The 23,200-nt window shown below is 41.9% G+C and overlaps 1 protein-coding gene across 3 annotated transcripts in view; it reads right to left on the reverse strand.

The window, feature by feature from the left end:
- Positions 1–3,917, reverse strand: part of GRM3 (glutamate metabotropic receptor 3) — a 105,393-nt gene extending 101,476 nt beyond the window's left edge. For all 3 annotated transcript variants that reach the window (XM_058023460.1, XM_058023456.1, XM_058023457.1), the window contains exon 1: positions 3,211–3,917. The gene's annotated coding sequence lies outside the window, so the exon portion shown is untranslated. The remainder of the gene's footprint in view (positions 1–3,210) is intronic.
- Between the last annotated feature and the right edge of the window lie 19,283 nt (positions 3,918–23,200).

Below are 23,200 nucleotides of genomic sequence, written 5' to 3' on the forward strand. Positions count from 1 at the left end.
TTTGTTGGCTATGGATACCCCTGCACTGCAAATGCAACCCACTCAGGGATTAAAGAATAGACTTATTCTCCATACTAGGAGAGAGCAAGACGACAATTTTATCTTTAACTCTCTGACCTGGACTAAGTTCTTGATTAAGCTTTAAACCAGCTCTCAGTTTTATACCAATAAGCAGTGAAATGCCCCAAGAGTGGATATTACACCAGCTTCACAACAGCTGATGCAGCTTGCCATAGTTACACACGTTCCCACATAGACAGTAATGCTGTCTGATCCTGGACAGTGTCAAACACCTTGGTGGTGTTCTGTGACATCCTGAGAGTGACTTTACCAAAGACAAACATTCATACTAACTGATCAATAGCTATAGTACAACAAGTTGGAGCAAACAAGGTGCAGCAATCCTGATAAAACTTTATAGGACTTTGGACATGTCTTTCAAAAACTGATCAGAGAATGAAGCCCCTTCAGTAGGATGTTGTTGGCAAATTTAACAGCCTCAAAGACAGGATCTCACACCCTGTGAAATCTTGAGGCTGGCTTCTCAAATTACACTGCTAAACCAGACTTTTGGTGGGTGCACAACTCATGTACCCACCTGAATTCTTGCAGGCAAACAGAGAATTTAGCCCATGACTTTAAAGATAAAATTGCAATTTGACCCCATAACGTTGCAGAAGCAACATTAGAACCAGGTCTTTCATGTCTTGTAGTATTCCATACAGAACTCTGTGAGCCACAGGACAACTTATGTTCTGTAGGACACTGCCATGGGCAAGTTGTGTTCACAAAGAACATCCAAATTGTTCTTTCTTTAATGTCACTACATGCCTCTACGCTGCCTTCGTTTCCAAATTCAGCTCCACTTATGTAACACAGACCACTGAACTGAATGATAGCATTGTTTGTAATGTATTTATTTTATTTTGGCTTTCCAGGCTGATTTAGTGCTTTGCTTTGTCACATTTATTTAACTGTAAAAACATTATGTGAATCCAGAAAGATACTTTATCCCTGCATCTTGCTTTAGATCCAGTCTTTCAATGATAAAATTAGAATCTTACTCCTAGACAAGGTGTCAACATTTGCCTAAAAAAACTTTATTCCTTTATTTGTAGAAGCTTATAAGTAGGTCATCAACACAAGTAACCCAGGCAAGCATCAACAGTGATTAGAAAAGCATCTTGGCTCCAGGATGAAAGTCTAGTTTTAATGTACTTGATACCAATGCCATTTTACTTGTCTTCAAGTTATAGAGCAGTAAAGCAACCAATATTTTTTTCTGCTTTGGAGTGTGTTTTATGTTTTATATATAAAGGAGGGCTCTAGAGGTATTGAGAGTAGTGGAGAGCAGTATTCCTAAAACAAACCACAAACAAACAAACAAGAAAAAACTCACTGAAATTAAAGTATGAAATATTATAGTAGGGGAAGATTAGCTTGCATTGCTCTTCAAATAATCAGTTCATTAAGAAGGATTTGCATGAATTGTTACTGATTTCACTCAAAGAATGAACATTACAGAAGTATAATTTTTCTATTACCTTAACTATGAATAAAATTAGCTTAATGTGCAATATTTCCAATACAACTGGAATAGTTACATTTTCTTAGAATACATTTATCAACAGCAGAAGAATTAATCATGATTTAGGTGCATTTCAACAAAATGAAAAACATAATTTTTCTAAAATATGTATTTGATCAGGTGGGTTGTGTGATTTTCAAATTGTTTTCATGAATATTTAATCAACATGAGACATATACTTATGCAAGCTAAATAGGTACCAGTCTGTGTCCCAGGCTGTTCTGTTTCACAGTCTTCCAATTTAATGTTCTTAAAGATGATTTACCTAATTAAAAAACCACCACCAACAACAAAAAGAGCTAAAATCATCTTCAGCAGGTGGCATGAACTGAGAAGCCAAAGAACTCCCAAACTACCAGCAAATCCTTAGTTCAGTTCAATGCAGTATTAGTGAGATGCCTGCCTAGGTTTTTATCAATTGCTTGAGTTTTATCAAGATTGCTGAAATACACAGATGTGTACATAAAATGATCCACTGAACTTCTGTGATAAGATGGGGTGATAAAGCCCCCAAAATCCAACTCTCCCTCCACAATCCTGCCTATACCCTGGCACAGAGATTCACTTTCTCACACCCACACGCGTGGCTGGCACAGACACGGATGGAAGGTACGTACCCACACACCTCTAGGTCTACAGAGGGTTAGATAAACCCTGTCTGAGGATAAAAAACACATTCCTATGAATCTGGACATGTAAAACATTCACATGAATCCAAGCAAACACATAGGCACAGATACACACACCTGCACACCCAGAAACACAGGGACATGGCACATCCAGAGGCACAGACAGCTCCAGAAGCACACACACCCCTGCACAGCTCCTGTGCACTCCCACGGACACACAGATTGCATATCTGAGGCAGAGTTACAATGGCTATATCATCCCTGCTAATCTCTCCTTCATTTTTGAAATAATCCAATTTTAGGATCCTGGAGCGAGCCAGGTCCCTGCAGAGGAGATACTCCCAGAGGAGCAAAGCACTTCCAATTTCTTTAAGGTTCCCCACCTCTCTCCCAGCAGCAGATCCAGGGAGATGAGCTGGGCACTCAGCACAGCTTTCCCAGCTGCTGGCTTGGCACTTTCCACCCCAGCATTAGGAAGGGCATAGGATGGCAAGCTTAGATCTCATCCCTTCACCCCCAAAGCCTGTGGGAGCAGGAACCTCTGGGCAACATCTGCACACAGCTCCTTTCTGCACACTGCCCCAGCTCCCCCAGCTGTCAACCACAGGGGTGCCCCTGAACCCTACCCTTGCTCTGCAAGTGTAAAAGCCCTTGTTCTCCTCCTGCTCCCCCCTTCCCCGTTTCTCCTGCCTCCTGAATCGCGTCAGGAAACCTCCCTGCATTTTGCCGCTCCAAACTTTTTCTCTGCTGCACAACCCGCAGCCCCCGGGGCAGCGGCTGCGTCCGGTCCAGAGGGCAGAATGGGGGCTGCAGGGACCCGGGATGCAGGGATCCAGGCTGCAGGGTGTGGGATGCAGGGAGTGGGATGCGAGCATTGAGATGCGGGATACGGGGATGTGAGGACCGGGATGGGCGAATCCGAGACGCAGGATGCAGAGGGAGGATGTGGGATGCAGGGACCAGGACGCGGGATAGCAGCGCCCAGCTTCTTACCGTGCAATGAGGACAGGTCCTGGTGAGGGTCTCCGGCTGCCCCCGGGCATCGCGGGCTTCCCGATGTGCTCGTTAAACATCCACCGGGGAGTGTCACCCCCCAAACTTGTGCGAGCCGCTTCCTCTGGGAACAATCACCCTTTCTCCCCCCCGCCTTGGATCGGATCCCGATGGAAACTCATCAAGGCCTCCTAAGTGGTCAGAGGTAAGCTGTGAGGGAAGGAGAAGAGGGGGACAACGGGACGGAGAGGTCGCGATCACCAAGCGATGATCCCCTTCCTTTCCCCGCTCCTCTGGAGCACCCGCTCCCCGCTCCTCCGACCAACTTTGGCTCCGCTCAGCCCGGCAGCGCCCGGGACCGGCGCTGTCAATTGGGGTCCCTTTTCGCAGCCTGGCATCTTTCTAGATTTCCTCTCCTTTCCGGGCAAAGGGGATTGGTGCAAAGCTTTAAATTAGGAGGCGACCTAGAGTTGCAAAGACAGGGAGTGGGAGCTGGCTGGCGTTCGCAGCCCGCCTCCCCCGGCGCTCGGCGCTGCGCGGAGGGGCCGGCTGAGCCCTATCCCTACCATTTATTCATTCACTGCCTTCCGAATTCCCGCTCCGGAGCTGGCTACGGCTCCTGGCACGGCCGGGAGCGGGGCTGGGGCGGGAGCCCGGGGAAGGAGCGAGCCCCATGCTGCGGGGCTCCCCGCGGCTGTTTAACTGCGCCGGCAGCGCGGGCAGAGCGCAGCCCGGCCCCGGGGGGAGGACGGGGCTGGGGGGGACGGGACACGGGGACGCTGCTGTCGCCTGGCAACCCTGCATCCCTGCCCCGAGCATCCCTCCCCCAGCGCCCTGATTGGACGGGGCCGGGGCGGGGGGAGCACCGGCGCTCCTCCGAGGATGCTGCGCCCCGGCACTGCGACTTGTCGCATCCTCAAAAAGCCGGGAGCGGGCAGGGTGAGCGCAGAGCAGCCGGGAGAGCCCAGGCGGTTCAGGGCGTTGTAGCACCGTCCTCCTGCCTTCCCGCTTCCAGCTGGCTTGATCAATTTGCTTCTGCTCTGCATCTCCTAGAAAAAGAATGTACTTGTGTATGCATGTATGTATGTATGTTTGTGGATGGATACATAGATAAATGGATAGATAGATAGATAGATAGATAGATAGATAGATAGATAGATAGAAAGATAGATAGATAGAAAGAGAATATACCAATATATGCACACAAATATATGTATATATGCATATGCATTTGTATATACAGATACATGTATATGTATTATCCATAGCCTTTATATCATCTCTCTATATTCTACTGGGAAGAGAGCAGAAATATAGTTACTGAGAAAAGACAATTTCAGAGTGCAGCAAAGCTGGATGCAAAGGGAAAAAGAAAGGTACTTTTTGGCTTGTATGTATTTGAAAAACTGTAGGTTTACATCAGCTGGAGTTTTAACAGAAGGTTGTGGTCCTAAAGAAAGAATTAAACCCGGTGAGGGGAGTGAGCTGTAAGAGTCAGAGAGGATGGATGCATTGACTTCAGAGGGGGTGAGTTTAAGCCATGCTGCATGGGGCATTGCTGGTGTTATGCGTGGCTTCATTGCTTATTCTCTGCTATGGGGGACAGTGAGCAGCTGCTTCCTGCTGGTTGGGTGTAGCATGGAGGGGATGTCTGTATAATCCCAATACCTCCCTTTCCATACAGCTCCAGTTGGGACACTGAGAATTTCTCAGTCTTTAGCAGGGAGAAGTCCATTGTCCACTTCTCCCTGAATGTTCCCCTCCACCTTTGGACTTAACCCCAGGCAGATCCCCACCAGTGCTCAGTTAAAGCAAGGAAAGACACACTGCAGTCAGGAGCTGCAATCCAGCAGCTCACATGGGGCCACTATTGTTTCAGCAGCCACAGTTCCAATAAGGAGTTAAACCAAAGTAAAAGGAAGCAGAATAAAATAATCTGCTTCTGCTTCGTAATATTTTATGTCTAGTTATTTAACATCAGTTTACTTTTGTGATCTACCATTAAATTTGAGCCACTTGGCTAATCCTATGAGTTTTTTCTTTCTTGGAAGCCAAGGACATTTGCAGAGATGTGCTTGTTAAAACTGTTTCATTAAGGACTAAAGTTAAGTAGGGAGCAGAATGAAAGACAGCAGTTTCTCTCAGGTTTACCCTACTTTAGATTAGATAAAAATGTACATGAGACATTGCTGTAACATAAGGGTGAACTGGAATGAATAGGAAATCAGTCTCATGTCTTTTGAATCATATCACAATTTGACAAATAGGTTCAGAATACAATTTTTTCACAGTCCTGCAGGCTGATTGTCAGGAAAGACAAGAGAAAAGAATGATATGATTCTCTATTGCTTTGTACATAGCAATCATGCCTCAAAGTGAGTATGAAAGTAACTTTTTCATTGGGTAGGATGTTAAACCCACCGTGTAGGAAATTGGCCACCACAGGCACCAAGTGGAATTTGGCTGACATGTGTTGTCTGATTTGCAGCAGGTCATTTACAGCAGGGGAGGTGACCCAGTCATTTATTCTGTGCCTCAAAAAACATCAGTGGTACCCATGGTTTACTCCCTCTCCATGCCTTGCTGCTGTGCAGTGTCTGATATCAGTCCCTAACATTGCTACTACTTGCATTTACACCTGATTCATGACTGCTGAGAAACAGGAAAATAAACCTGAACAGGCAAACAAGATGTAGGAAAAGGCAGAAGGGTTTAATTCCCACTTTCTTCCAGGGTTCTTCCTCAGCCAGTTTTCCTGGCACAACAGGGTCTTATTTTAACCATAAGACAACCTACCCCTGTCTTTCTAAAGCAGAATTTCAGACCTCCCAAAAAACTCACTTCCTTTTCAAACCAGGACAATGACCCTGGAAAACCACGTGTATTTTTGTAGGGAACACAACTGTGCCTCAATTCTCTTTTGGGATAGCTGGTGGTGCATCCATGTAGGGTGCTCTGAAGATGCAGCCTTGTACTGAGTGTGTGTTTTCAGCCTGTCAGAGGTTCAGGCTCACAGGTACACACAGCGGGACAGTGCAAGGCAATACAATGATCTCAGGGAAGCTCTGGGATGAGGATGAGCTGTGTTTGGGTGCTACTGGCAAATCATCCATTTCAGGCTAAACTGAGCACCTCGTGCTACACTTAATTGTAGATACACCCACGGTTAGACACAGAAATGAGGCTGTGTGACTTCTGCTTGGAGAAAACAACCAACAGCCCTCAATGTCTATGGCCTGGATCCAAAGAAGGGGTTTTAATATGAAATGTGTTTATTTCCTTCCTGACTGTGAAACAAAGGTGGTAAAGAAGCATTACATTTTCTGAAACAGGAATATTTTGCCTTTGTGAATTATATATTAGTGAAATAGTAGTTATATCTAGCTAAATGATCTATTTATTTCAAATTCAGATCTCACACAGCACCAAATTGAGTTCATAGAAAGCTTTGATGAGCTGAAGAATTTGTTTTTATAAAATTTGTGAATGTGATTAACAGGCTTATCACCACAAATAAACAGATGCATGTCTTTTCCTGCACAGAATTTTAGCATGAGCTTCAAGACTATACACATGGGAACTTTCCAATTTTACATTTGATAGGAAGATTCTGTTCCAGCAAAACACTTTGTAGGGTTCCCTAACTTGCTATAAGCAACTGTTTTGGGACACACTCAAGTTATTTGCTGATTAAAGACTAAAGCAAAGCTTTAGGAAAATTGCAAATGTGCTTGTGCAGCCAGTGAGTGACCTATGGATTGAGCCTGGCCTACCTGAATAATTAATGAGGTTTTTGGTCTTTCCTCCTTTTCCGGGGACCTCACAGAAATGGGCAGGAATGGGGCCATAGATCAATGAGGCTTTTTCTAGCAAATTGCTCCCTGCCACCTGATTTCCAACAGCTCTGCATGCCCTTCCTGTGTGGAAGTGATGTGTGAGTGGGCAGGATCCCGTTCTGTGGCTCTGCCTGAGCTGACAGCGCTGGTCATCAGCCCAGGGCCAGTCCTCACCTCTGTGGTTTGGGGCACACGTCAGGAGCACCCAGAGATGATACCACATTCTCCTGGGAGTCTGCCAGTCTCAGGGTACAAAACTGTGTTTAGATGGTAGAAGTCACAGGAGTCTAGATGTGTCTCCACAACCCTACAGCCATGTCAGTCTCTGCCTCCTGAGACAGAAAGGCAAAGTGTTCATAGTGGTTGATGCAGGGATCTCCAAACCCCCACACTGTCTGACTCATCCCTACCTGCCAGTTGTGAGGGACATGGAACACTCCAAAGGAACAATCCAATGGCACCTGGCTTTCAGAGGAGTATGGGATCCCCAGGGAAGATCCACAGCAGCGAAGAGTGCAAGGGGTGTTGCTTTGTCATGCTCCAGGACCTCATGGACTGCTGTGGAAAATTATGCACTGTTGTGGTTGCTGGCTGGACACCAGCACCCGACAAAGCCCCTCTACTTCCTCAGCTGGGCAGGGTGTAGAAAATACAACAAAAATAGACTCTTCCTTTTCTCTTAACAAACAACACTGATGGTCTTCATCATGAAGATCATCATCAAAATGGAATGTCTTCCTTTCTCATTGTTAAGTGGCTTTGAAGAGATTTTAGGTCAATACACATGGTGCAGAAAGTCCTCATGTGCTGTTCCTCTCATGGCTGGTTCATGTGGCATCCCTTGGGCCTCCAGTGACATTGTTATTCCCTGTCAGATGTCCTGTGATGTCTTTCTTAGCTGGCTGAAGGGATGCTGGCCTAGTACCAACAGGAAGAATGTGCCATTGCATTCTCAGGCTTTTTTGGGCCATTCTGAGCCTTGCTCATGCCCAAGGACAGTGGCAACTTTGGTTAAAAGGCTCAACACAATAAAAAAACCTGTGCTTCATGTGGTATGGTCTGGCACAAGGAAGAAAGACTTCATTTCACAGTCTGTGCACATGTAGCAGCATCCTCCCTTCTGCCTCCATCTCCCATGACCATCAATGTCTTTACCTGTCTCTTCTCCTCACCTTTCCTCCAGCAAATTTTTCCATTCCCTTGAGTTGCCTTCTGCCTTTTTCACCTTCTCTTTTACACTTCAGATAACTGGCTGCCTGCTCATGCCTATTACCCATGTCTCCAGTTAATCCCAAGGTCTCATTGCCCCTTCTCCACAAAGAAAACTCTTTCCATGGAAAAAACCCAGCAGCTGTTGTTCATCTTCATCAGCTACAAGAGGCGAAAAGGTCTGGCTTCACTGTGGGAACCAGCTGCCCTCCTTCCACCTCTGCTTCCTTCTCAGAAATCAGGTTTCCCAACATTCTGCTGGAGACACACGTGACATCCAGATGTTGTCCAAATGGGGCTCCTTCATAAAAATACATGAGCAGAAAGAGTCCCTCCAGGTCCCTGCAAGATGTACAAGTGTACACACTCCACTTGCACCCTCCAGCCCTTCCCTAGCCAAAATCCTGCTGCAGTTTGTGCAGGTGCAGGGATGAACATAACACAGGATCTGCCTGACACGTATAGGACACTTAAAATCCCTGACAGCTCATGGCTGTGGGTCCAAGGTCCACCACCCTTCTGCATCTCCTCACTCCATCCTTCCAGGTCTCTGATACAGGAGGTGTTATCTGTCTTCTGAGAGGGTGCTCTAGACTTTCCAAGGAGGTGCAGGGAACAGGGTATGGCACATTCTCTGCCATATTTAAAGTAACATGAACAGATGATCCCATTCTACAAAATACTGTTATCTCTTTTACCATGTGAATAACTGTGTACCAGATACCAGAATTTCCTACATATTTTGCTTTTAAGTCACCTCTATGCTTCTGAGCATTATTATTCTCTTTATTAGTGTCTGAGCTGCTAGCAGTCTGGCTTCTTCAAACTACTTTTCCTCCCGCCTGAAAATCCCCTAACATTTCTTCTCTGTGAAACGCTTTCCCTTCACCCATAGCTCTTCTCTGTAGGAATTACTGCATTTCCATATTTTGTTTAAGGTGCTTAGGAATTATTGACAGGTTTGCCTTGCCCCTGGGGGGTGATGTGACACCGTGGAGCTGTGAACCACTTAAGGCATTGAGTGGCTCATAGGAGGGATTACTTGTGACTCTGAATTAGGGCACGGGCCAGGAAATGTAGCACAGTGCTGTCAGGGACTGTGGCACACAGATCCATTTCCTCTGTAATCCCATCATATCTATGACCTACCACACACAGAGCAACGTAAGAGATCTACATTTTCCCATTAGCACAAGATCCAGGCTTCCTGTGAAATAAATTTACTCACAGTCCCTGCACTACTGCTTTGCAAGCCTGGAAACCCTGTTTTTATTATGTCAGTGAGTTTATTTCTGAATTCTTTCACACTGAGAATCCATCTGGATATACTACTTTCAAAGTTTCCTGCTGAGATTCTGCTTTGCTACTAGTTAAAAATGAATGGATAAATTTATAAACAGGAAGTTTATTGTATTTTTCAGCTGAAAGATATTTTAGAGTTTATCTTGGCTTAGATTTTTGTTAGTGGCATTTTGGTTTTTATTGTGTTGTTTTTTTATTCTTTTTCCCAACCATTTAATTTTGCTAGCACCCCTGGAAGGAACAGTGAGTCCAGAATTAGAAAGCTGAAATAAAAGGAATGAAGTTCCTGGAAATGAGACTGGAACAAAAAAACCAAGAAATCCAAATCAGTCACAAGCTAAGGATCTTGACTTTCCCTTAACAAAGACAAACCATTTTCCAACAGGAAAGACATACCTGGCCTTGGAAATCTGCTAGTAGCATAAAATATAATTGAGCAGATGGTAACAAAAATAACACTTGAGCTGTTTAAAAGCCTTTTATTGAATGCCTCGTCTTTTTTTTTTTTTTTTCCTTTCCTCTTCAGAATGCTGTTGTCCCCTCTAATTTAAGAAAAGACAAGAAATACAGGCAGATTGTGAGATCTGTATGTTTTTCTTCAGCTTGTTCTATTTAAATTGCACACCATTAAATGTGGTTAAGAAAATAACTTAAAGTTGCAAAGCAATGAGAACAAACATTGATAGTGGAATCTTAATTCAGCTCCCTCGTGCATGTGGATACACTCTTCAATTGGTTTAACACTGTCTTTTTTTCTCTTTCAGAAACTCCTGACACATTCAGCACCCTAAAGAAATAGGGTTTTGTCAATAATTTGATTTCCCTGCACTGCACAGTGACTCTGCCTTGCCCTTTGTATACTGTGCACTCATCTTCTGCACTACAAGAGAGAGTGCTCCATTTCTTTTCAGAAAAACATTCAAGTGTTTTGAAACTTTTTTGTTTCATTTAGTTTTTACTCCACTCCTGAGGTAGGGCTGATACTTCTGTTTCCCAGGTAAGACATATGCATTAAAACCCAAAAGTGTTAGTGACTTCTTAGAACCTCATTTTTCACACTTAGGAGCTCTACACTTTCAGAATAGCTTACATGACACCTTGAAGCAATGGCTGGTGCTCACCTTTTATTAAGTATGTGCTCCCAGCTGTTGGTTTTTATCTGGTCCTAGAGTTTGACTAGGAGAACATTATGGTTTTCTTAGACTCATTCCCACAAGTGACTAAATCTTTTTGTGTGAAATTATGCAGAGAGGCAGAGAATCAACATGAGAAAGTCCATCTCAACAACAAAATTTTAGTAAGGGTGTAAGCTGTTGTAAGCTGAGTAGAAAAGAAAGGAAAAAATAAAAAGAAAAGAAAAGAAAAGAAAAGAAAAGAAAAGAAAAGAAAAGAAAAGAAAAGAAAAGAAAAGAAAAGAAAAGAAAAGAAAAGAAAAGAAAAGAAAAGAAAAGAAAAGAAAAGAAAAGAAAAGAGAAAAGATCCCCAAAGGAGAGATTCTAGATGGATTTTGGCCTGGTAGCTATGTTAAGGTGTAGAATGAGCACCTCATGTGGTGACAGATATCAGATCCTGGTCATGGAACAGAAGTAGCTTTTGTTAAGAAGAGTGTTTTGTGAACATACCAAATGTCCATCAAGGAGAGTATTTTCTGTCTAATCCTGGTCAGTAGCATGTACTTAGAAAAACTTGGGGACTGGACAAAATAGATAATTTTTCTCTTGATATACCACTTATGGCTTCCAGCAACCTGTGCTTTAGGGACTTTAATCTTCTTTTGATCCCATTATTCTGTTTGCCTTTACAAAACCCTGCTGTGGGGATTTCCCTCACCAAAATAGTCAGTGTGTGAAAAGCACTTCCATTTTTTTTTTTAATTTTAATCCTGCCTCAGCAAGAACCTTGATCTACTGTGTTCTGGAAATACATTTTCCTTCTTCATTCTCTTCAATCCATTCATGGCTTTAGACATTTTTCATACCCTTCCCCTGTATAAAAGATGAAAAATCTCAGGCTATTCAGTTTTCCCTTCTCATGATTTTCTTCTTTCCACATTTCTGCCCTTCTCTATTCTTTTTGAACTTTACATTCCCTTTTTGTGAGATCAGCACACCACCATTTGGAGACCTCCAGGTGTGGGAGAAATACCTATTATTACAGTCTCATAATGATGATATTGGTTTTCTATTTTTTTCCCCTCTTCCTTCCTAAAAAGTTCTAACATTTTCTTTGTCATTTTGACACAGGAAAGCTGAGCTGGCATTTTCAGAGAAACTGTCATAAGGAGTAGTAGTTAATTTAGAGGCCATTGTATCACATGCAGGTTTTTTTTTGTCTAATCTGCTGTTTTTCACATTCACTGACAGTGATTTTCATCTGCCATTCTATTGTCCAGTCAGTCAATATTGTGAAATCTTTTTGTGCCTTGTGGCTTCTAGTTTGGGTTTTTACTATTCTGAATATCTCTCTATATAAGTAAGTCTCGTGTCTCATTAGTCAACCATTTTCCAGATCTTTCCAGACTATGTTAATCAATATTAGTCCCAGAAAAGATGACTGGGGAACTCACTGGGGAGGGAGGTTTTCCTTTATAATGGAAATAGAATATGAATCCCTTCCCTTTTCTTCCTCATTTTCAGGCACCTTCTACCTGCTCTTGTCTTTGCTAAGTTTCCTTTAGACTCTTTAATGAGGATATTTGTCAGAAATGTTGCAAAGATCCAAATAAAAGTCACCTGTGTCTTATAGGGTCAAAGTGCTCCTGCAGCCACATGCAGCACAGCTTTTCCCATATGGAGAACCTATTCCCAACAGATTTTTCCTCACATTACTAAAGGCCATTCCTCACCAGTTTTCTTAGCAATTTTCTGGTATGACAGACAGGCTTATTCATCTCTTTTTCTCCAGATCACCTCCAAAATACTATTAAACAACAGCTGACTTATTCTACTCTGGTAACAGGGCTGAATTAAGAAAGAGACTACAGATCACAGATCAGCAGTTTCATATCTGAATCACTCTATCGCTTGGGACTCAAAGTTTTTTATTGCTCATTTTATCACTTTTTTTTATATATTCTTGCTCTTGACAGCTAGATTTGAGACAGATCACCTCTAAAGAAAGGCTGTGGTGAACACTGATGCAAAAAAATAATTTGTGTTTTCTGTTATAGCCTTAACATCCTTCAGTGCTTCTATACCTGGGCTATTTATTGCTCCTCCAACTCTGCCAGCTTTCTTCTGAGGTAGTAAAGTAAAAAAAAAATTGCCATTGATAGTTGTGCTTTTTTTCCCCACATTTCACCTCAAAACTCTTTCCTGTTTAATGTTTGACACTGAAGCTTTTATATATCATAAAGCAATTGCCTCAATCCTCTCTCTAAGACCGATAGGCAGTTGACTACAGGAGAGGGAATGATGTAAATGAGCTGTACTGAAGATGAACTTCCCAGCTGTTTGTGGAGACAGGGATATTTGTGGCCATTTGGATGGCATCTGAAGTGACTTGAATAAGTGTGAGGTAGATACCAGAACTCATAGCTTCAGTTTAGTGGAATATCAAAGTACCCTTGCAGCTGCCTCTTCCATCAGTCCAGCCACAGAGGTTTTACTTCATCAATTCCTACATGGCTGTCAGGGCTTGCTGTGGAAAGTCTTGTGGAGAAGTAAATGGGAAATACTTAGTTGACACTGCTCAAAAGAACTCTCATTTCTTGGACTGGCAATTTCATTTCTGACTTCCTCACCTCTCTGGTCATACTTCTAAACATTAAAAGAGTCAGAGATATTACCCTAGCAGTAAAACCCCCCTTTTTTGATTCTCTCTCTGTTTCATATTTTCTGAATTGCTTTTATGGAAGCAAAACAGGAGAATATGAAGTGAAATGTCTAACCTATTATACCTAAATGATCAATATATGTCTTTTTTTGCACTACAGTAGAAAGATAAAGTTGGCTTATGTGGTTTCTCAGCTTACAACTAACTTTCTTTACTTCAGTCTAGGCAGACCTAAAGGAAACTTGTGCATACTAAAGAGTAAAAAGGCTTGAGGACATATGCAAAAAAAAAAGATACTTCCCTCTGATTTCAGCTCAATGGGACTTGCTGACATAGTTCAACAAGAGAAAGAAGAAAACTGGCACCAGGTGCTTGCAAAAGGCCTGACAGATTTATTACAAACACCAACTACCTGTACCCAGCATGTAAACACATATTGCTGAGTACTTGAGACAACCTCACGCTCAGAGGGTGGCTGTCAGAATAACTTCAACTTTCTGAATTTGCTAGTCTAGATAAACACCTGCTACTGATGAGGCAGATGAGACAGGCAAAGGAAAGGTTTGACTTGCTGTAGATTATGATCAAAGCAACTGAAACAGAACCAAAAAGGTCTGAAAATCTTTTGACACATCGACTGTGAGTTGTGGCACAGAAAATAAGACCTCAAGAGTGTAAAATATCTGTGGCATAAGTAGGTAAAGTGGATTGGCCACTTGCAGATCATTGGCTATACTCAATGGAGAGAAGCAAAAATTTTTTTTTTTAATCTTTATTTTAATTTAGGATGTATAATTGCTCTTACCTATTTTTTACAACTCTTTTTATATGTAGGGTGTTGGATGACTCACACCCTTAAAGTGCCTGTCTCCCTCTGCTGATTGTGAAACGAGTCTTGGTTGCACCCCAGACATTTGGCCAGATGAGCACCTGCGCAGATATTGTGATTGTGTAATCACACAGATGATGCCTGTGTGAGCCCTAAATGAGAGCGAGCCCCAAATGCACCTGGTGGAGGGGTCAGAGGGGTCTGCAGAGGGCTCCCTGTGGCAATGCCACCCTCCCCTCATGGCTCCCAGCCCTGCAGCTCCCACAGCACAGCCATGGATCCTTCCTTTCCTTCCTGCCAGCACTGTCAGTCACTGAAACTGAGAGGATTAGGAAAGAATAAAGAAAATCCCTACTGCTTTCTGCCTCGGGGCAGAAGAGGACTGCAGGAATGGACATGCCAGGATCACCTTGATTTATAGAGTGGCATCCTAGCTGTTCCCGTGTATTTAATCTCTTTGTTCCAGCTGGAAGTTGAAAAGTCTGTACTGTGAACTTGAATTGTATACTTATAAGATCAATTAAAGAAAAAAGGAGATGCAAAAAAAAAGAAGTCTGGTTAGGATTTGTAAAATTTAAAATCTATTTCCATGTGACAGCAGATATTCCTATAGGAAGTGTGAGAAATAACAGTGAAATTGAAAATAAAAGCAACAGATAGAATTTTTTGAGGTTTTTTTTTGTTAATTAGTGTTAGAGAAATAGCAGAAAACATTTTTGTATACTGTTTTGCTCTGACTGACACATACATGTTCAAATTTTAATGTTGCTAACAGCCATTCTCTCAGCAAAAACATATTTTTGTGAATAAATTCTCTTTATGTTATTTCTTCCAGTGCTAAAACTCTGTCAAATAATTGTGTTAAATACATATCTGTGATAAAAGATGAGTGGGATAGGGTGCAGGTGACTGCATGGAAAATGAACTTTGCAGCCTTTCACTTACACTGTTTCCTAATAAGTTTCTCTCAGACACCAGTACTGTAAATCTCTGAGATGCTCCTTATACAGCAATCACAGCAAAATAAAACTGAACTCGTCTCAAAAATAAGTGACTTTTTATCTAATAAGCATTCTTCACTTATTTCTCTGCCCCCAGAATTACAGTTTTTTCAAACATAAAAAAGCAAGATCCAGCATGACCCCATTTTACCCTATTTATGTTAATTTACACATGCTCCCCATCACAAATCCTTCCAGTTTCATACTTACTGTCTGTTTTTAATGTGGAAGTTGCTACCATGGGAAACATGGTAAAATGGTATGATGTTGTGATAAAATTTACCGTTCCGTGGAATCATTTAGGTTGGAAAAGCCCTCTAAGATCGCAGAGTCCAATCATTAACCCAGCAATGACAAGTCCTCCACTAAGCCATGTCCCCAAATGCCACATCTGCACATATTTTAAATACCTCCAGGGTTGGTGACTGCATCACTGCCTGCTATTTTAGTATAGGAGACTTCTACGTATTTAAGTTTTAAAGGCCTTGACTTATTAAAATGAAATTAACTTTGTGTGTTTTGGGGATTTGGGGATGAGATTTGCAAGCAGATACTAAGGCTTTGAAGATATACAAATGTTATCTAATGCAAATTCCTCTGGTATTCATAAAATCTCATCTCACTGCACCTCATTTTGGATGTGTCTGCAACCTGCTGCTGCACAGAGTGGAATAAGCCAGCCTCCACCTCCTGGGGAAACACCAATGAAATAATTATCTGCTTGCTAAACATTTCCTGCCTTAGCTGTGAAGCCTCATCCAAACCTGCTTTGCCTGTGACCTTTCACAAATCCATTTCTCCAGGGCTTTTTACACCCAATGGAAGCTACAGGGAGCTTGTGGCGTGTTCACTCTGCTCCTGCAAATCCTGCAGGCAGGGGGATGGCAGCTCCCACACCACTGACAGGGGCAAAATCTGATTTCTCTTGGGTCCTGGGTCTGAGCTTCTGCTTGAGGGCACTGTGAGAATAGGCAGGATTCCTCTGATTAAAGACAAATATTTATAATGGGGGCATATTTGTGAGCTACTCACCTGAATCTTCCTTTCTATGTGTCTACCTAAGGATGAGGTGAAGAGACTTCTGAGGGTGCCTTTTCCTCTCCACTGCTTCCAAAGGCAGCCTCAGACAACCAGCTCAGGTGAAAATGTGCATCCTGTAGGATTAGGAGAGGCGGATCCATCTCTTCTCCTGTGTATGGGTCACTCTGTGGGGCTGCTCACACTTTCAGGGTTACTCATGTGCATCAGTGCTTCCTGCAAAGGCAGATCTGCCCCTCTCTCCAGAAATGGGCTCATTTCTGCTGGGTTCAGGCTTGCCCAGGGAAGCTGTGGAATCCCCAAGCCTGGAACTGTTCAAGGCCAGTCTGGATGGGGCTCTGAGGAACCTGGGCCTGTGGAACCTGTCTCTGTGATAGTGGGGCCCTGGAAAAATGTTAAAGATAGACTCTGAAAATGTTAGGCTTTGTGTTTTGCCAGATCATGGGAAATTGCACCTGCGTAAGCTGTATGATAAATGATATCATTGCTAGATGTGATGATTTTTTAGTAATAAATATAATTATTGTATAATCATAAGAAGAATCATGAGAAACTACGTTAGAAGTTTAAGGGGGCCCACGAGCAGCCATGCTTGGCTGAAATCTATGTATAATATAGAAAAATATAAGTTTAATAATTAACATGAAAGTTATATAATGATAGAATATAAAAACATGTTCATCCTGAACCCATGTCGGAGTCAGATTTGGGTTGGTACCCCTGACACCCAGAGCTCTACAATAAAAGGACCTTCATATAATCGTTCTCGTGATTATGTGTTTTTGAATGCTAACACCTGCCTACAGCCAGGGGTTGGAACCAGAGGATCTTTAAGGCTCCTTCCAGCCCAAACCATTCTAGGATTCCCTCTAGTATTTCCAATTTCTTCAGAATTGCCTTCCTTACTCTGAGAACTGCACAGAAATCTTAGCAACTCAGCAGCTGCTGAATTTTCTGATGCCACTCTATTTCAGTGCCTGATTCAATGTCTTGGACCATGGTATGCTCTTTCCTTTCTTCTCTGTCCCAAGATGATCCAATTTGACCTAGAATTTTGAGGCTTGCCTTTAAGGTCTGGCACTTTAAACTTAAGCATTGAATTCTTGTTGTTCAAATCCCCTTGGATTGGCTGAAAACAGGTTTTCAGTCTTCCCTGTAAGGAGTACAAGAGGTGGAAGAACTACAAAAAAATGGCTCTTTTATATAAACCAGTGGATCACACAGAGCAATGGATACATCAAAGCATTTGCATGCCTGATTTCTATTTCTCTCAGAGGGAATGCAAGCAGGTAAACATTTTCCTAGATCTGGCCCAGAGGCTAAGCAGACTTTCAAAGGATATATAACATTTAGGTGTTTTGTAAGTAAACAGTCTTTATGTGCTGCTGCACTGAAGCAGCCTGTGTTTAGTTTTCACATGCAAGAAAATTTCAACCCATCCTTTTAGTCACAAATGTGTGTGGTGGTAAGTTGGACAAGATGGCAGCCCAAGGAGACTAAATTACCCAAAAATTAATTGGGCAAGATGACATTCCAAGGAGACTCAATTACCCAAATATTTTTAGTATGAAAGGCAAGTGGAAATACAGCCACAAAACATCCTGCAGACAATAAGCTCCAAAGTGACCTCAGAAGGTTTTTGGTTCCTATTTCTGCCTGCAGACAGGAACTATTGTGTTTAAATCAAATCAGGCAACTTAATAATGATATCTAATCAACAAAGAAGATAAGGAGGAGGCTACTGTACTCCTTCACCTTATCTTAAGACCTTTTTCTGATCCTACTGCTGGAATGGAGAGGCCACACCAATTTGACTTAGTCTGGGATTACAAACTCTATTAGTTTAAATTGCAACATATTTCCACTTTTCCCTTTCCCCTGCTTCATTTATGGCTAATGGCAGCTGTTCCGGATGGCCTCAACAGAAAAACTACTGTGTTCAAGAACCAGCACACAACTTTATCTGTAAAATTGCTTCTTGACACTTTTGACTTTAGAGCTTTGTGTATGAATAATCCCCTATTCTGTGCAAGAGGTTTCATAGGAAGCGTCTGAAAAAGCCAGCACCTAAACTCTTATTTCCTGAGTTTTATTCCAAAGCCAGAAGTGTCATTTTTCTAAGCACTCACCAGAGTGACCCTGCATCAGATCCTTCACTCCTGAGATGAACTGTGCTACCAGAGGCTGTTTTTGCTATACTTGCAGTCAGCAGCATCCCAGGCTGGAAGAGTGGGAGCTTTCAGTACTTTCAGCACGGATGGCTACACCTGATTGTGCAGCCTGTTTATAGGGAGGAGATGAGATCCTAAGTGGTGTTTTTCTGACTATTTGCAGAACTTAATGATGGGAGGACTCACTTCCTTGACTTCAGGAGCTATTTTGATTTCATGACCTCCTTTGGTTGGGAGGGGAGATTAGATAAGTGTTCTGAATGTAGGCACCTGGGGTGTCAGTCACCTAAAGGCAGGCATGGAGTGACCTTTCAGATACCTCAGAGCATCTGAGCTACCTGCCTATCTGCGATGCACAGGAATTGTCAAAGGCCCACAGCTCTCTGGAGCTGCATCTAGAAGCCTGTCAGAATACAACAGAATTTTTTGTTCAGACAGTTGATTTTCACCTTATCCTGCAGATATGACTCACCTTGAGCTTAGTCAAAAGGAATCCTTGTGCACCTCTGTCGCAGATATCTTTTTATGAAAAATCCTTTCCTTAGGATTTTTCCTCCTGAGAAGCTGGAGGCCTCAGGAGCAAAATGTAAACATTGATTATCTGCTGCTGTGGAATGCAACAGGTGGATCTGTGATTGGGCCATGTTGGATGTTTGTAATTAATGGCCAAACACAACCAGCTGGCTCAGACAGAGTCCAAGACAGCTGCCTTTGTTATCATTCTTTCCTATTCTAGTCTTAGCTTAGCTAGCCTTCTGGTGAAACCTTTTCTTCTATTCTTTTAGTATAGTTTTAATGTAATATATATCATAAAATAATAAATCAAGCTTTCTGAAACATGGAGTCAGATCTACGTCTCTTCCCTCATCCTAAGATCCCTGTGAACACGGTCCCACACCTCCCTACAAGTTAGAACCATTATGCAAATATAAAAATTAACCTCTCTTGTTCTCTTAGTGATGGAATGAGCAGATGCTTTTGCTTTGGTTTTGGGATGTTGTTAAAAAAAAAATCTCAGGCAAGGAAAGGAGAAAGGATCTTACCCATCTCTTTCTATCTAAGGCCTAATTCCTGGCTTCATCTTCAGCTATAGAAACTGTCTTGTCTTTGGTCAAAATCAATGAAGTCATGCCAGTTGACTTGATGGGGATATACCTAAAGTTTAACTAGATCATTGACTTCAAACACAACAAAAAGACAAGGGCTGCATCTGTATCTTTCAACCTTAAGTTCCCCAAGCACTAAATTAAATCGTGCAGCGACTAAGAATAGTTGTGCCATTAAAAATGTTCAGAGACAGTTAAAAGCCCAACTGCTACCCATGACCCAAATTCAAAATGGCCTTCAAATTTATTTTTAGGATGCAATGTGATGGTTTGGATTTCCCTTTCCCTTGACCTGTTGTGTAAATTAGACCTGTGGTGGAGGAGCAGTGGAGATTTTGGTGACAGATGATGTTCCCAGAGAAGTCTCTGGGGTGAATTTCCCTCCGACTTCTAATGGTGTGACGTCAGAAGTAACCCTTAAGCCAATTAATTGAATTACACAAGTAAGTTACATTTCTGTGGGAGTATACCCTAGGCAAAATTACTTCTCAAATTACACCTGGACAGCAGTGTTAATGAGGGCAAAAGAAATTTGCGGTACTTACAAAGGAGAAGCTTGATTGATAACTCATCCATAAAATGTGGATGATATGAATGATTGTGAATTCCTTACAGAATTAAAACACAAACAAAAATCCCCCTCTCTCTCCTCAGGGATGAGACACATGACATTTAATCCATGTAATTGTCAATCTACCATGTAAACATTCTTTTAAAAGTCTTTAAATTTGAATTTAATTGCTACCAGCTCTTGATTACATACACACTACATAATCTATCATTGAATCAAATAATTATTATTGCTGTTGGGAAATAGGGAGTTATGCAAAAGCCTAAAGGAAAACTGCATGGCAGGTGAGAAACAAACAAATGAGGGTGGGGTAATCAATCTCTGTACCATAAAATGTTAATGTTGCCCTAATAAATATGAATTTTCTTCTAATGCTTGATATGCTTCCTACCAAGCATGTCACTTAGCCTGTGGCATGCTTTAGTTTAGTTTAAAGTGGCACTACTATTAACACTTCAGCAAAATTATAAGAGTCCCCTTTCATTTTCATAAAAGTAATTAAACTTATCAGTTTTCTTGTTATGCAACAAGCCAACCAATAAATGGACAAAAGAAGTTCAATTTGTTGTATTTTTGAATTAACATCCTGTGCACCAGGGATTATTCAGACATGAGATTCTGAATTAGCGATTTTTAAAAATAAACTTAAAAAAAGAGGAAATAAGAATGATATTGGAAGAGAAGCATTCCTGTCAGTTCCTGCATTGACAAAATTATATTAACTACAGGATAGCTACTAATACTTCATTGCAAGCTCACCATTTTTTCAGATAAAGCTAATCTGGTGACTCCAAAAAGGAGACAGAAATTTAAATTGCATTTAAATAAACAAATACCTTACCATGGTGAGAAATAAATTGTGTGCTTGGACAGATTGGACTTTTCAACGTACACTGAACCCAGAGGATGCACTGAATGGAAGGATGCATTCTTCTCATGAGAAGAACTCTGAAAAGAACTGTGCCATGAAACCTGCTCAGAGATAAAGGAATAAGTTGAAAGAGGAAATAATATTCTTGGAGATTTCATAATTTACGTTGGCCAAATTTCAACCCCCTCATGAACAGAAACGCTTAATATGTTTTAAAACCAGTCCTAATATATTATTCAGAGACAAGTGCAGAAGTCTGAATTTGATTTATGACCACAAAGAATGAAAAGACAGGAAGACAGGCAGCCCCCAAGGCTACTTTGTCCAGGTGATACCTTCCCCAGTCTGACTTGTAGTGCTCCATGTGATGAGATTCCCTGTCCTTTGAAGGTCAGTCATGCTGGAGCAAAAGTCCAGCAGGGAAGTCGTGCTTATCTTCCAGCCAAATGCTGGCCTGCAAGGAGGACACCTGCAAACTCAGCAGCCTCTCTCTATAACCAGGAGAAGAAAAATAGAGAGATGTGCGTTAAACTCAGCTGATTTCAGCTCATTACACCGCGCTGCCAGCAGGGCTGGGTGCTCGCATGTGTTGTTCCTGTCCCTCTGCTGGCAGATTAGGGACAGGGACGAGGGAACTGAGAGGTGGAAACCCACCAGAGTACTTCTGATCCCAAGGTTCTGAGAGCTAGAAAAGCTCATGAGAATGTTGCCAGGTTTTCTGAGTACATTCTTTAAGACTTTCTGACTCAGGAAAGTGATCAGTGAGGATTTTCATTGTAGCAAGAATTTATTTTTCCCTTTTGTCCGTGACACTTTCATAACACCCTTGAACAAAATATTGTGCTTGATAGTCCTGTGGGAAAGATGCTTGATGTGATATGGGTAACACAATCTTTGTTCTGTGTCATGGTTTGACATTGGCACAATGGTTTTAACCCTGTGTTCTCAGAGGCGGATCCAATGCCCCAGTGGCCAAACCAGGTGCCAATATTAAAATCTGAGCACTCAGTGGTTTGACTACAGCATCCCAAGAAACCTATTTTCTGTCAAACCACCACATTTGTCACAAACCTAGTGTTGGACCAGATCTCCATAATGGTTTAGATCCCTAAGTGCATGTCCCATCAAAATTTTCAAGTCTTCTAGCTTGAGGTACTTTTACATCCTCGGTTTTATTCAGGCTTGTGCACTTTAGGTGCCCATATGTATGCACAATTGAACATCTCACAAGGTGTCTATCTTTATCAGCCTGCTCTGCCCTTATTTTCTCAGTGTAACAGCTGTTTTTAGCTCATCTTAGTCTTTAGAAAATGAGCAGGGTAGAAATTATCTTTCTCTTTTTATACACATATGCAGGCAGCACAGCACGAGCAGGCAACAGGGCTTCTGCTGTAACAGTGAACACAGTTCTTACCCTTAATTGGATGATCATAAGGTTGGAAAGCAAGAAGATTCTCTCCAATCAATACCATTTCTAAGCAAGTATTTTCAACTGCACTTTCAGATTTCATGAATTGGAAATGAAGAGACCCCTTTCCTTTGGGGATCTGTGACCTCACTGAATACTGAAACAAATACACACCAGACACTTAACTTCAGAAAACATTTATGGAGTAGGGCTTTGCTTTCACTCTCTGGCCACATCTGATGGCAAATTGCATTTTTATTAATTTATGTTCTTTATTATTGTGGGCAGGAAGACAAATAACTGTCTCAGTATATAAACACTTCCCTGGAAATGAACAGATGAACAGATTTCAAACCCAGTTTTCCTCATGCTCATCTAATTAGCTTTCTTATATTGAGAGGTTGTGGTATTTCAACAAGTAAAAGATGCTGATTTTCAAGTGAAAGTTTGCAGCTAACTCTTAAATAAATCTGTTATCTTGTTTTGGAGACATATGGAACAAACTTTAGATTCACCCAAATTCCTTTAATTCCTCAATATATTTAAACTATATAATCATTTAGCTTGTAAAAGACCTCAGATCACTGAGTCACAAGTAGCTGGACCTGTGCAATTCATGCAAAGTAACACATGAAGACAGGAATAAAATCTGGATTTTGGAATCCTAGTGCAATGTTTTCAATAGCAGGAGTCTTGACTTCTCTTCAAACCAACACCTGGGTTTTCCTGCAAGCCTCTAACACCTCCCAGACCAGCAGAAGGGTAGCAACTACTGCCTGTGCACTAAACTGCAGTGACAGAGAACACAATGAAAACAGCACATTTGTCAAGGAAATATTTGAACATTTTACAACATTTTAAGAGAGCAAACGAA

This window comes from Melospiza georgiana, chromosome 4 (genome assembly GCF_028018845.1).
Source record: "Melospiza georgiana isolate bMelGeo1 chromosome 4, bMelGeo1.pri, whole genome shotgun sequence".
Classification (NCBI taxonomy): Eukaryota; Metazoa; Chordata; class Aves; order Passeriformes; family Passerellidae; genus Melospiza; species Melospiza georgiana.